This window comes from Zalophus californianus, chromosome 11 (assembly GCF_009762305.2).
Source record: "Zalophus californianus isolate mZalCal1 chromosome 11, mZalCal1.pri.v2, whole genome shotgun sequence".
NCBI classification, from domain to species: Eukaryota; Metazoa; Chordata; class Mammalia; order Carnivora; family Otariidae; genus Zalophus; species Zalophus californianus.
Window position 1 is genome coordinate 25,154,637 of NC_045605.1, and position 13,398 is coordinate 25,168,034.

Sequence of the window (13,398 nt, forward strand, 5' to 3'; positions counted from 1 at the left end):
GGTGGCATTTCTTCCCTAGGACCTGGATACACACACACACACACACACACACACACACACACACACACACACACAGAGCTCTGCTGGAAGCAGCAAGACTCTGGGGTGGTGTCTTCACGCACCCTGCTATGTGCCCGGCCCTGTCACAAGGGCTGGTCACATCATCGCCCTGCATCATCTCGGTAGCCCTGTGAGGAGGCACTGTTACCAGCCCCACTTCAGACACGGGGAAGCTGAGACAACGTGTGGCGAGGTAAGTCACCACACAAAGCTGCCCAACACAGCTGGGGGTACTGCTCGTCCCTCAACTGGGCCAGTCTTACTTCTCCCAAGGCCGAGTTGACTGAGTCTAATCAGGGCAGAGCATGGAGGTAGGTAGACCCCTTTGTCCCTCAGCTTCCCCTGCAGGTGCCTTTGCCTGCCGCCACCCTGCCCCCCCCGTCCTCACATTGCTGTAACCCCCTCACAGCATGACCTCGCATTTGGCGTGCAGACAATAGACCTCAGTCTGCCCCTCCGATGTGAATGCGCAAGCCCTCCATCTACCCACTCGGACTAGCAACCAGTCCAGGCCCCTCCCAGCTCTTCTCTTGCGGATCCAGGGGCTTGGGAATAGTCCTTGTACGGTGTTGTCATTCGCAGTAACTTTGGAAAGGAAGGCTGGGCCCAGCTCGGGGGAAGGGGTCCCGTCTGGGGCACACTCACAGGATGGCATCCTCACTTTGCGATGGCAAGCAGTGCTAGAGGATGTTGGCTTCCGTCCCAGAATGGGAGTGGCACGAGTAGAAGCTTGAGGATGCTGGGTAGAAGCTGCTCAGAATGCTGAGTCCTCCGTTCTAGCTCTGAACGCGGACGCTGCTCTTTTTCAGCAGCCCTGGGAGTGACCCTCTGAGGTCAAAGCCAGCCTCGGAGCCCTGGCCCTGGCCCCAGCTCATCATGCTTCTGCCCCCTAAAACCAATCTTCCTTTTCCTGCTCCCTGCCTCCTCCTCCTTTTTCCTGACTTCCCTTTCAGCCAATTATTTGTTTTTTATTTGAAGTTTGTGCACAAGGCAAAGAAATTCCATATGAGAAAGTCACTATGAATCACAGCATATAGTGACACAGGAAGAATGCACGGTCAAAGCCCATGTTCAGCACGCAAACGTGAAGCAAGAAGCGGCGTTCGTTCACACATACAGAAGCTGGGGATGCGTTGGAGCTGGTTGTTTTGTATTGCTTTCTAAGGATGGCAAACATTTGCTTTTAGTAACTAATCGAGGCTGTTGTGCTTATTTGGACCCTGGAATACGTGTGTGGTCATGACAATTCAGTGAGTGCATATTTCTAAAAAAAAAAAAGACTTCTGCACACAGAGGCAGCTGTACAAGACTTACTTTCCAGAATCAAACTGGTTTAGTGTCAGGTTCTAACTATTTAAAACCCTGGCTGATACCGAATGTGCTCCAGAAGCAGCTAGTTTTAATTCATAACGGTGGGGAAACAGTATTTACGGAAATAGCATAAGAGAATTTTTGTGAGTTTAGTTCACCTGAGTCTCCAGTGTTCAATTCACCTTATATTTTACATCTTGCAAGATATATAAATGGGTCTTTTCCATTTTTACATATTATTTTACATATGCTGAAGGAAGGTTCTAATTTAAAATTATTCGGGGTCATCTTGTAGTTAAAAGCATCTGACTCTCTTTTGGTGAATGGGACTATAGGAAGGGACATGCCCAGTTCTTCACCTTTCTAGCATATAAGCAAGAGTCTGGGCTTAAGCGCTGGTGGCTCCCTAAGTCTCCTTTTTGTCTATAGGTTCTCCTTCTCTTTTTTCCTCACCTCCAATTTATTGACTAATTGGACATATTGTTTCCATGAATGTTAAAGATATTGCCATCAGTATGAACTCCTGATGTATATTACCTTTAAAAAAAAAATGTTTTCTAGCTCTGCCTTTGGAAAAGACCAAGAACAATGGTTAGCCCGGTGGCGGTGGAAACTTCTTGCACCTAGATGATGATCTCAAAATTTTATTTTCCACTAAAAGGAACAGGGACTCCTTGGAAATGACTCATTCCAGGTCAAGTGCAGAAATTGCATAAGGTTGTTTTGGAAAGTCTTACGCTAGAAAGCAGTGAAGCTGGGTCATGTCAAAAAGATAGAGGGGCCACAGGGCTAACTTGAAGAAGCTTCCCCTGACTACAAGTGAGGCCATGAGAGTGTCAGTAAGAATAATAATTGCAATGGATTGAAGTACATCAAATATGTATAAATCCCTGTGTCCAGAATTTAAAAAACAAAATGAATTCATCACCTCTGAAGGGATGCTGGGAAACCAATTTATGATTTTGAAAACTGGTGAATAAAGGGAAAGCATCAAGCATTTACCCTATATGAACTGTGCCTCCAGGTAATGAAATAATTGATGAGGCAGATTTCTCTTTAGAAAAAATAGTAAGTGAACAAGGAATGATTGATTTCGAATGTCACCATTCAGAACCTCATGGAATGAATGAATCTGGGTGAAGATCACCAATGCATGCTAGTATTACAGAAAGAGCCACAAGATGTGTATCCTGATTAAAGTACACACCATTACCAATGAGGGAGTCTTGCAAAGGAAAAAAAATTGAATCTGAACCTGATTGAGCTCCTACCTCAAGATATCAATTTTATAGGAAATAAATGGACAGTGGACATGTTAAATGATGCTCCAGTGAAGCAATCAGCAAAATCCAGACGATTCCCCCCATAACACATCTGAATGGGCTTTCTTAACTTCCCCCACCAAGTCACCCTCAATGTCCTACCTCAACAGTCACACCGTGAACCTTGTCACCATCCCATACTTACCTACGTGGAAAATGACTAATTGAAACATTTTACTCTCTGCTCTCTCATTACAACTTTCAATGCTTCCCATTCTTTGTTCAGCCGTTTCCCCTACAACTATTCTCTGATGCTGACTTCCATTCTACTACCTTAAAGACGTATTTATGTATTATTTTAGAGCGAGAGTGCATGAGCAGGAGGGGCAGGGGGAGAGAGAATCTGAAGCAGCTCCACACTGAGCATGGAGCCGGATGCGGGGATCAATCTCACGACCCTGAGATCACGACCTGAGCTGAAATCATGAGACGGGTACTCCACCCAGGTGTCCCCCATCCTTCTTTTTAATAGACACATTGTGTTGCAATCTGCAATGAAACCTCCAACTTTCCACTAAAAAAAGAAGATGGGACTCGCTCAACACTCTGCTACCAAAGCCACAAACCTATACCTCTGTCCCCAGCCTCTCTTTTCTTCCTCTTGTTACTGAAGAAGTATCCCTACATTTATGCACAATTACATCTCTGACCTGTGTTTTGGATGCCCACCTCCAACTTTTGAAACCTTGTCACATAGGTTATAACGTCTCATTTCTCAACTCTTCAATCTCTTTATCTATCACATAAGTATTATTTTAAATAATTTTATTGAGGCACGATTGACATGCAATACACTTCACATAAATTGTGTAATTTGACAAGTTTGACATATGTATATACATGGAGAACCATTATCACAATCAAGACAGTAACCATACCCACCGCCAAAAAGATTTCCACATGCCCCTTGCTAATCTCCGCCTGCCCCACTTCCCCAGGCAACCACTGCCTCTGTCACTGGAGATTAGTTGGTGTCTTCTGAAGATTTAGATAGATGGTATCATCTCATATCAGCTCATATTGATGGTATCCCCAACTGCTATGCTTTTGTCTGGCTTTCATTCAGCATACTTGGTTTTTTCTTTTTTTTAAGATTTTATTTATTTATTTGACACAGAGAGAGCAAGAGAGCATAAGCAGGGGGAACAGCAGAGGGAGAGGGAGAAGCAGGCTTCCCACTGAGCAGGGAGCCTGATGCGGAACTCGATCCCAGGACCCTAAGATCATGACCTGAGCCGAAGGCAGAAGCTTAACTGAAGTGCCCCTCATTTTAGATTTTTACCTTTAGATTTACGATCAATTTTAGGTCAATTTTTGTGTAAAATGTGAAAATGGATCAAAGTTCTTCATCATTTCTTTAATCTTTCTTTCTCTCTCTTTGCATATGGATAGCCAATATTTTCATAGCCATATTGAAAAAATTGTAAGTGAGAGACATTTCTGCTTTATATTTTTTTGTCAGAAAACAGTTGTCTGTATATGTCTAGACTCACTCACATACGTCTGAACTCACTATTCTGTTCACTGATCTATTTTCTATCTTTATATCAATACCAGACTATATTAACTACTGTAGCTTTATAATAAGTCTGGAAATCAGCTAGCATTCACCCTACAAGTTTTTTCTTCTTTTGCAAAATTCATTTTGCTGTTTTAGTTCCTTTGCATTTCCATATGAATGTTAGAATCACCTTGTTAACTTCTACAGAAAAGCCTGCTGAGATTTTTTTTTTCTGAGATTTTGATGGGAAATGCATTTAATTTGGGTAGACTAGACAATTTAACAATATGTAATCTCCCCACCCATGAGTAAGGCATATGTCTCCATTTACTTAGGTCTTCTTTAATTTCTTTCAACAAGGTTTTGTCATTTTGGGGTGCAAGTCTGTCCTATTGTTAGTCAGATTTATCCCTAAGTATTTGATAATCTGATATTATTGTACATAGTCAGCTTTCTGCCAAACACTCAAGGAAACAGTCTTCAGCTTTCCAGGATTCTCCCTGTGGGCCATGTTCTCCTTTTTGGTACTCTGGCCTGCAAACTCCAGTTGCCTTTGTATCCCCGAACCCTCGGCTTTGTCTGTTCAAAGGGAGACAAGGGTCTACCAGATGTTGCCTGAATTCCTCTTCCATGAACCACAGCCTGGAAACTCTCTCAAGGCAGTAAACTGAGGCAATCTTAAGGCTTTGCTCATTTATTTCCCATCTCTCGGGGCAATCTCTGTCCTGTTTCCTATCATTTGTTTTCATATATTTTATCTGCTGTTGTTTCAAGCAAAGGGTCAATCTGGCCACTGTGACTCCATCTTGGGCAGAAGCAGAAATCTATCTCATACATATTTAAATCTCAACTCTCCCATTTTAAGAAACAAGATACATTTTAAAATATATCTTTATGTTCAGCTACTGACCTTTTTCTTCCTCCAGCCACGTTCCCTGGAAGTTGTCTGTATTCCATTTCTTTGCTCAGTTGACTCCAATCTAGCTTCTGCTGTCCCTTCACTGAAGTGGGTTTTTATGGTTTTGTTCTGTTTTTAAGTTTTTTTTCAAATTAAAATGGAGCATTTATTGTGTACTTACTCTATGCCAGGTATTGTTCTTTTTTTTCTGTTTTTTTAATTGTTATGTTAATCACCATACATTATGTCATTAGTTTTTGATGTAGTGATCCACGATTCATTGTGCATAACACCCTGTGCTCCATGCAGAACGTGCCCCCTTTAATACCCATCACCAGGCTAACCCATCACCACCCCCCTCCCCTCTAGAACCCTCAGTTTGTTTCTCAGAGTCCATCGTCTCTCATGGTTCGTCTCCCCCTCCGATTTCCCCCCCTTCATTCTTCCCTTCCTGCTGTTTTTAAGTTTCTTTTAAGTAATCTCTACACCCAACGTGGGACTCAAACTCTCAAACCCGAGATCAGGAGCAGCACGCTCTTCCCACTGAGCCAGCCAGGTGCCCTGAAGCACTTTTTAAATTAAGAAGAGCTAAGATTTGGCCGCCTGGGTGGCTCAGTTGGTTAAGCAACTGCCTTAGGCTCAGGTCATGATCCTGGAGTCCCGGGATCGAGTCCCACATCGGGCTCCCTGCTCAGCCGGGAGTCTGCTTCTCCCTCCGACCCTCTTCCCTCTCGTGCTCTCTATCTCTCATTCTCTCTCTCTCAAATAAATAAATAAAATCTTTATAAAAAAAAGAAGAAGAGCTAAGATTTTTATGTCTCTAAAGCTGGTGGACAATTCTCAGCCTTCATCTTACTTGGACTTTCCACCTGTTTGACCATTCCCTCATTCTTGGATCCTCTAGGTCTGGATTTGATGACACCATGCTCTTCCGCTCTCTGTCTTTTGACATCTCTTTCATGGGTTCCTTTGTAGCCTCATCCTCCTCTATGGCCAGTAAATTCTTGTCATCTCTCTAGGTTCTACATAGACCCCCTATTTTCTCTATAATCCATATTGCCGCCCTGGTCCTTAAAGAAGACTTTGGCTGTCTCTGTTTGGACCTTACACTTTGTAGTTGGGTTCTTCTTTCCAGCGGGTCTCTTGGCTCAGGCAGAAGACCCTGTGGGTAAAGCATCCCGAGATGGGAACTGAAACTACCCCCTTCAAGCAATGGAGGATGGCCCTGAGTCAACAAGACACGATACTCTGTGTGACTGACCCCAAGACAATGATTGACTTGACCTTTCCTGCCCACCTGCTCGGACCTACCCACCTTTGCCCCACATTTTCTTTACGTAAACCGGGAAGTATTTTCGGCACTTTGGAGACAGTCTTTGAGATGCTAATCAGCTGTCTTTCCCCGTGCTGGCCTCACTGAAATAAATCCCGTTGATTCCCCACCACTCCTCTCTCTGCCTGTGGATTTCATCAGCATCGAGTGGCCAAACCTGCTCTGTCTGGGACCCCCGGAACCAGGTGCTCTTGTTCCCCTGTGCCTGGCTACAGTCCATCTCATCAAAATTCACAACTTCAAATATAATTTAGTTGCCTACGCAACATTTACACTTAGCTGCTGAAAAATGCCTCGTAAACTCAACATATTAAAATTGAACTCATGATATTCTCCCAAACTTGGTCTTCCTTCCTCCTTAAAAAAAAAAAAAGAGAGAGAGCCAAGGTAGATTATGCTGTGTCCCTGTGAGTGGCATTATCATCCATCTAGTTAGACAGGTCAGAAACCCAGAGAGCATTCTTGACCCTTTCTACCCCCTCATGTTCCTTATTTCATATATTACCTCTATCCTAGCACTTTCTGGCAAACTACCGTTTCCTATTAGCTAACTGTTCTGATCCATTACTGCAGAGGTTCATGTCGCTATCTCTCACAGGGGGTGTTTGATTCGATGTGGTTTAAAAATAATATAACAACAATATAATAAGATATTTTGAGGGAACAAAAGAAACCGCATTTACATAATTTTTATTACAGTATATTGTTATAATTATTATTTTTCTTATTTATTGTTGTTTAATCTCTACTGTACCTAATCTGTAAATTGAATTTTACCATAGGTGTGTATGTATAAGAAGAAACAGTATAAACAGGGTTTGGCACTATCCGTGGTTTCAGGAATCCACTGGAGGTCATGAAATATATCCCCCGCAGAATGGGGGGGAGCTACTGTACAGAACTCAAATTTTATATAATCCTGGGACAGAGGGTAAGGGAAGGAGATAAGCAGGAGGCAAATAATCCTTTTTATTCAAGGAACAAAGAAGTTGTGACATCACTTCCTGTACAGCCTTGGTACCTCATTCACGCTTGTGGACAGTTTGAGGCCCAAGGGGTTGTTTTGAGCTGGAACAGTGAAAGATTCTTTAGTATGGTTTTGTGGCTTCTTTGGTAATATAATAGCCTTAAAAGTTTTCTGGACTTCCATTCCGTGTGCTTCTAGTCAGTGCTCTGTGCCAGTGACTATACCTAAATTTCTTCCCCAAGCATTTCTCAACCTGCTTAGTTACTTTGCTTCCTCAACAAGTTTATTTGTTCCTTTGAAGCTAGCTGTGCTAATAGGCTTGGGTGAGGAGGCCACAACCCTTAATCTCATCTTTAATCAAGGTCAGTTTCTTTCCTGAGCTTATCTCTTTCTTAGAGTATTTATTGAAGGCAGCCCCTAGTAACCAACACACACTAACACTTGGGTTCTTTCCGGCCATCACCCCTGGAGCTGTACACTCAGTACCCACAGGGCTGCCTTCTGAGTTAACACAGGCAGATTTGTACCAAAGATTTTGCCATTGTATATATCTTTCCCAGCCCTCATTACCAGTTCTCTTGTCATCACACTGCTAAGCCAATGTCATATATCATCGTGGTTTTTTGTGGGTTGGTCTTTTTTTTTTTTTTTTTTTGAGATGTCAGTGCTCTATTTCAAGGTACAAAGTTTTGTGCAAGTCAAGGTATGCTAGTTGCTTTGTAAGACAGTACCCCAATTTCTATCACATAGCACAGTGAAATTCACTGGTTCCCGCAGACGTCCAACGTGAATATTCCTAGTCCCGTGTTTCTCCTGCATGGTTTTCCTCCAAACTTAGCATCAGGGACCTCATTCTAGAGGCTCGGCCATCTCTCTCTCTCTCTCTCTCGATTTTTCTCGTGGTTTTATTGTCTGATTCGAATAGATTAAAAAAATTTTTTTCATCATAAGTGTAGTCTTTAATCCGCATCACCTATTTCACCCATCTCCCCACCCACCTCCCCACTGGTAGCCATCAGTTTGTTCTCTAAGTTAAGAGTCTGTTTCTTGGTTTGTCTTTTTTTTTTTTTTAAGATTTTATTTATTTATCAGACAGAGAGAGACAGAGGCAGGCAGAGGGAGAAGCAGGCTCCTTGCTCAGCAAAGGAGCCCAATGTGGGACTCAATCCCAGGACCCTGGGTTCATGACCTGAGCTGAAGGCAGACCCTTAACTGACTGAGCCACCCAGGCGTCCCATCCTGTTTTGTTTCTTAAATTCCACATGAGTGAGATCATATGATGTTTGTCTTTCTCTGACCGACTTACTTCATTTAGCATTATACTCACTATCTCCATCCATGTCATTGCAAATGGCAAGATTTCATTCTTTCTGATGGCTGAGTAATATTCCATTGTATATACATACCACATCTTCTTTATCCATTTGTCTATCATTGGCCACTTGGGCTGCTTCTATAGTTTGGCTATTGTAAATAATGTTGCAATAAACAGATGCAACTGTGCATGTATCCCTTTGAATTAGTGTTTTTATATTTTTTGGGTAAATACCCAGTAGTGAGATTACAGGATCATAGGGCAGTTTTATTTTTAACTTTTTGAGAAACCTTCACACTGTTTCCCAGAGTGGCTGCACCAGTTTGCATTATCCCTGACAGTACAGGAGGGTTCCTTTTTTTCCAGATCCTCGCCAATACCTGTTGCTTCTTGTGTTGTTGATTATAGCCATTCTGACAGGTGTTAGGTGATATCTCATCGTAGGTTTGATTTGCATTTCCCTGGTGATTAGTGATGGTGAGCATCTTTCCATGTGTCTGTTGGCCCTCTGGATGTCTTATTTGGAGAACTGTCTGCTCATGTCTCTTGTGCCCCTGCCATCTCTTAATGCCTCTCTAAATCCTCTGCATCCAGCTGGAAGATGAGCGGCAGGGAGCACAGTAGAGGTTTCACTGGCCCAGGCCCAGAGGTGGGATACATGCTTCTGCCAAGCATAGCTGGAACTTAGTCACATGCTGCATCTCATTGAAGGAAACCCAGGAGATATAGTCTTTCTGTGTTCCTAGGAAGAAAAGGAGATGGGTTTGCTGAGCAGGTAGCCAGAATCTGCCAAATCAAGAAGAATTTTCATACTTATTACCAATATCTGAAAATGAAAAAAAAAACAAATATCTGAAAATGAGAGCACATTGTCACTGAAAGTTCTTGGTAGCAGATAATGATCTATCCAATAGAGCAGAGGCAATTATGTGTTGGGAGCAAGTTGGACTAGATGATTTTGGATGTCTCTACCAGCTTCATGATCAGAGAAGACTAAAAGTCAACTAATAGCCACAGCAACAAAAGATAATTAATATGTTCACAAATCATGGTCCCATTTGCCCTTCTGTTCTTAAGGCCAATTAGCTGTTTACATAAGGTTCTTACTCTGATTAGAGGTGATAACAAATGTCTAGTGATCCTGGCTAGATCTGTGAATTTCAGACATACTTGAGGAAATGTGAGTGCACTTTGGTTTATGATTATCTATTATCAGGCCAAAATATTTACTTAATAATTGCCTCTGGGGATGAAAATATACACAGTGAACACATTTACTAATTACAAGCCTCTGCTGAACCCTTAGCCATGGCGTTAACACCACTCCATGAGTGAGAGCTGCCTTTGACCTATAATCACAAAATGTCAGGAGGTCTCATAAAAACATTATCTTTCACCACCCAAGAATTCAGGGGGCTGTTTTCTTTAAAGAGAGGCTTTATTGTTACAGTTCCTACCTTGAATTCTCTTTTAGCTAACTGCCTTTGTCATATGACCACTCAGCCATTACAAACCACAGGAAAATACTGCAAATGCAGGAAGTTCCTAAAAGGAATGGAAAGAGTTACTACCATTTTTATAGTGTTTTACACCACATATTTTTTCTATATGTACTTAATATTTATATATACTTAATATCTATTTACCTTATAAAGCACACTTATTTTTTTCTGTCATCCAAGGGGTAGTTTTTAGTTGTATTAAGAGTGCATAAGGCACCGGAACTTAACATGAGTAAGATACAGTTCTTTTCTCCAGGAGCTCTTAGTCTAGTAGAGGGACATAAGCATGGAGGAAGATGTGTTGGAAATCTCTACAAAGTACAATAGGACATAAAACATGAAGTGATTATTTTCAACTATGACATCGGGAGGCTGAGAACAGAGAAGTTTCACAGAAAGGGTAAGGGTTGAGCCGGATCACTCCTCTTACCTAATGACAACATCCCAGGCAGGCAGATACTATTCCCATCATTCAGGTGAAGAGACTGAGGCTCTGTGTAGCCATGTGACTTGTCCAGGCAGAGTTGGGAGTTGAATCCAGGCCCCCTGCCCTTTCTACTCCATTACACTTCTACAAACTATACACAGGTTGCCAAATTATAGAGACACAGCAGAGTTACAGAGCCCGATTTTAAAGCTCAGGTGATAACACTGATATTTGTGTCTATTTCCCTCCTTATTGGGTTAAGTTCTGTTTTGGGACAAGGCTACTGAAGTTCTGTCTTGAGGATACAAAGTTCTTTTTGGCTGGTAGTTCTCATGCAGGCTGCCCCCTACCATCTCATCTGTCCCCTCCCCTCCCTTGGGTTCCCACTCATGGGAACTGCATTCCACCCTCCCTGTGAAGTCCTCCCCTGTGGCTTCGGCTCCAGGGAGTCAGCTCCTGCTCCGACCTCGACATGGACTTGAATCGTTCTTCAGTTGATGACTCTTATCCTGTGCCCCCCCACACCCCCGAGGCTACAGGCCCCTCGGGCAGGGACCATCCTCCAGTGTCCCCAACGCCCCAGTATCTGGGCTAGGACTGAGCCCCTGCTCAGGTTCCACCAACTAATGCTGCTGGGCTGATGGTTTGATTCAAGAGACATAAAAAGCAATGTGCTTTTCTCCTGATGTTTTATAATATCCTTATTGAGCAAAATATAGAGTTGGCAGCCTACATTACGTCCTTCGGTTGCACTTGTGTGTGCATGCACACATGCGTCTGTAAATCTTGTTTTTCTGTGAAATCCAAAAGTTTAGGATCCGTAGCCCTAGTGGGTGGTTCCTAAATCTGGGGGATGTAAAAATTGTTTGGGACAATAAAAAATAGATTCCTGGGCTTTGTCCCAGAACTAAGGAGCTAGAAAATGAGGGCCTTGGGGAATCCATGTTTTTAAAAAAAAGACCTGCAGATTATTCTGATAGTGGGTGGCATTCAAATCAAACAATTGAGAGGGTTTGGGCAGATGATGATGGAGGGAGAGGGGTAGGAAACAGCCTTCAGAGCAAGAAAAGTGTGAGCAAAGGTGAAGAAGTGGAGAAGCAAGTATGGATGTCGTTTGGATTGATAAAATATAACTTAATATGAAAGATTTCTTGAATATGAAGTAGCTTTGGGCTATTTGAAGCAGATCGTACAGTACAACATCCATGATGTGGAAAGCTGTAAATTTCTTTGACAGAATGATTGAGGAGGGTTTGTGGGAGCAGGGGGAGCCCCTGGAGGTTTCTGAGAAGAGTTACGGAAGCTCAGTGTGGGTCGAAGAAGGGAGCTGTTGAAGATAGAGGAATCAGTGAGGAGGCTGCTCACAGAGCTCCAGGCTGAGGTCATGAGGACCTGCATGGAGGTGAACAGCCGTGGGTTTGAAGTCAGCACCATAGATTGTGGTCTGGCTGTGAGTCAGTGGCTCCCTGCTCTTCCTCATCACATGTCTGTCCTTTACAGAGCCGTCTGAGCCCCCATGTCCGTGCTGAGTTATATGCCCCCCAAAGCAGGGGATGTGCCACTTCTCTTTCTGCAGAGTCTAGGCAGAGATGCTGGAAATCAGGTTTTTGATGAATGTGTCTACTTACCGATGATCTTCCCACATAGCCCTTCTGGCTTGAAAAGATCCCCTTGAACCCAGAGATCTATTTCTCTGGATCAAATTATTGTCCTGAATGAACGATGATAGAGAAATGGGGCCAAAGACCAGCCTACTAATAACTCTGAGAGAGATCAGATTTAAAGAGGCAGGAATCCTTTAATCCCAGGTGATATTGTTTCTGCTGCAAACCTTGGAGTCCCCGTCACCATACAGAAGAACCCTGGCTGCAGTCCCCAGCCACCTGATCCCCGGGAGAGGCAGGGAACATTAGCTGTTCCAAAAGTGGGCATAATGGGCTGGCTACTGGGAGTCAGGTGGGGCTGAACACTTAATTTTAGCCCCAGCCTGCCTATGTCTCTTCTGGGAGTAATTGGTGTGACCAAGATGCAAGAGAACCCTAATCTTATCTTGGCACAGAGGAAACCTGACATTCGCCAAGACTCTTCCACCCAGAAATTCTGCTTTATAAATAGAGGAACCAATACGCAAGATTGCAGCGAGGGTCACTGAAGCATATTGCTTGGTGATAGAATGGTGGGATTTCCAGGACAGAGGGGCATTCTTGGCACTAGATCTAGCCTTCTTGTCTTAGGTAAGACTGCACTGTGGGCTGATTTGGCTTCTTTCTATATCACCACGCTTCCATTTTAGTGGAGGAAAGTAGTATTGGATACAAAATCTAGATTGAGGCTTACACTGATCCCTAAATCTCAGAGATCTTTGGGCAACTGAAATTGTGTATCTGTGTATATTAACTCATAATTGTGCACTAGGGGTACAAATGATTATAAATTATAATATTGTATAGAGGACATGAATTATTTGTGGTCATCCCGCAACTCTCAATTCTGCCTTACATTTTGGTAAGTTACCATCTTACGAATCCCCTCTTCCCAAGGTAGAAGCCAGAAAATTCACAACTGCAGACCTCACCCAACTATGGTGCAGTCATATGATCTAGGTTCTGCAATCAGGCACACCCTCATGAGGGTTGGATTCAGAAGTCAGAAATATGAAGAGATAGCCACACATGAGTGATCAATCTTCAAGAAGGTGTGGGAGCAGAAGTCTCCAGATCTTCAGGAGTGGTGGAGTTTCTTGTTGTGAGACTAAGTGTTGT